Source organism: Limulus polyphemus, unplaced genomic scaffold (assembly GCF_000517525.1).
Source record: "Limulus polyphemus unplaced genomic scaffold, Limulus_polyphemus-2.1.2 Scaffold580, whole genome shotgun sequence".
NCBI lineage: Eukaryota > Metazoa > Arthropoda > Merostomata > Xiphosura > Limulidae > Limulus > Limulus polyphemus.
The window spans coordinates 281,880-284,188 of NW_013666190.1; the positions used below are offsets into that span (position 1 = coordinate 281,880).

General features: G+C 30.4%; 1 protein-coding gene across 1 annotated transcript in view; it reads left to right on the forward strand.

Moving 5' to 3' along the window:
* Nucleotides 1–369: 369 nt before the first annotated feature.
* Nucleotides 370–2,309, forward strand: part of LOC106459238 (zinc finger protein DPF3-like) — a 40,151-nt gene continuing 38,211 nt past the window's right edge. Inside the window, exon 1 of the mRNA XM_022385686.1 lies at nucleotides 370–436. The gene's annotated coding sequence lies outside the window, so the exon portion shown is untranslated. The remainder of the gene's footprint in view (nucleotides 437–2,309) is intronic.

Sequence of the window (2,309 nt, forward strand, 5' to 3'; positions counted from 1 at the left end):
TTCTTTTATAACATGTTGAATTTTACCCACAAATAAGACTACAGTTAATTTTCAGATCTTCTTTCTTAATTCGCAACTTCTTTCAAACTAAAGACATTCAGCTCACTCTAAATTGTATTATTTTTCATTTTAATTTTTATAAAATTAAATATTATGTTCTTTACAGGAATAGTTAATATTTCTTATATGGACCCAACTATATTTTTAGTATAATTTTTAAAATGTTTTATTGACTTATGTATACTGTGGATATTCTAAAGTTAGACTGTTTTTTGGTTGTTTTTTAATAGCATAAAAAGAGTAAGTAAAATGTTACGTTACGACTTCTGATTATACCAAGGTCCTTTACTTGAACTTTTTAACACTAGGCGGCTTAATTGAGCGTCACTGAGAAATGGCGTTTAGTAAAACTAACGATTATTGAAAATCAAATCTGGTAAGATGCACTAGGATTTGTTGAATAATATTGGGGAAAAAAGTCATAACTCGCATTTAATTTTTCAATTATTTGTAGGCTAACCAGAATATAGTTTCAAAGAGACAACATTTTAGATATGCCTTGTTTCTGTGCTATATGTATTAATACGATTATTTAGTGTGCACAAACAGGTTAGACAACAATAATGAGTGTAGGCTAGTAAATTGAGTAGTATATTGTGATGTTGCTCAACCAGTGGAATTCCAAATATTTCTGCAACACCACAGTCAGCAAACAAAATAAGTTAACCTTAGTGATTCTATTTCGTTTGTATTAATTTATATCGAACTAACGGTTAGTTGAAATTTTTGAAACTTTAAAATTCATTATATAATTTATAATACAACTTGGTTTATCACCACTGACACCAGAGAAACTGATGATAACCAATTGTCAAACATGTCAGCTCATTCGGATTTCCCATGATTCTCACAGAGTTAATGTCCATTGCATAGTCTCACTTAAATGTGTTATAAAATCACAAAAATTAACTAATTCACTTCAGCTATTGTTGGGGCCACTTGCTTTTAGGATATACCATAGTTAAAGGAATGAAAATAATTTTGATTATGCAGACCCACTGTATGTAAGTCTTTCACCATGATGCAGTCTAATCATAATGATAAAATATCTTTATTAAGATACTGCCCATTGCAATTACAGAGATTTCAATTTTTATGTACAGAAACGAATGAAACAGCATCTCCAAAACTAGCAGTGAGAGGGACCCAGAAGCAGAGCCTTGAGGTCCAGGAGGTGAAGCCTCGGATACTATTTAGTTTTAAGCATTTTTGGAAGTAAAAAAAAATGGTCTCCTTGCAAGATACTGCTGTTCATTTGGACACAAGTAATAAATTATTTCAAAAGGTGGATGTAAGTAATATATCATTATATATCTAAGAGTACAAAAATGCTATCCGTTTACTCATTGAATTATACAAAATAAGCATCCAATGATTGGTGAAATTATAAAATTCATTAACATATATTCCACCCTATATATATCATACAAAGAAATTACTTGAAATATACCATAGTACAGCTGTGCTGACTATTTGAGAATGCATGATCTGTGATGAAGTTGACAAACCAAAAGGTTAATAGAAAATTCTAGTTTCATCATTATTTACTGCTCTCACCAGTTTCATTCAAACATTTGATGTGCAATTAATTCAGCAATTTAGTAATACCTTATACAGGTAATTTGTCAACAAAGTGAGAATGTATGCCATACACATATTTATTGTTTAAAATTCTTAAATATATCTTTGTGCTATATTCAGTATAACTGTACAGTAATATTCATCCCTTATAACAGAAAACAAGAGGGAATCCTCAGGAGTAGTGGCACTTGAAATTCTTTTAGGCAGTATTAGAGTAAATTAATCTGTGATACCTTTTTTTTTTTATTAGCTATATTTTTTGTGTGCCAGCAATACCAATGTGGGGCACGTGTATACCCGATTTAATTTTATTACTCATCAGAATCTCTACCAGCCTACCCTCAAATGAAATTCGTTTAGGCAGGATTACAATAAATTAATCTATGAGACCTTGGGCAAATACATCAGTCAAAAGGGTTTGATAATAATGAAAGTCTTCCGGATATTTCTAAAAAATCCTGAAAACCTCCGGTTTTCTTCCGGAGAAACACATTTTTTAAAATCATTTATCGGATTTGGGTGTTCCATGCCATAGATAAATGTTTATGCAATTGCGCAGTTTGTTTACATTCGGCGAATGAGTTTGATTTTATAATAATTATATGTCTGATTTATTTTTAGCAATGTTTTAATAATGAATCTATTCAACTTCATAATAGTGTGAACTG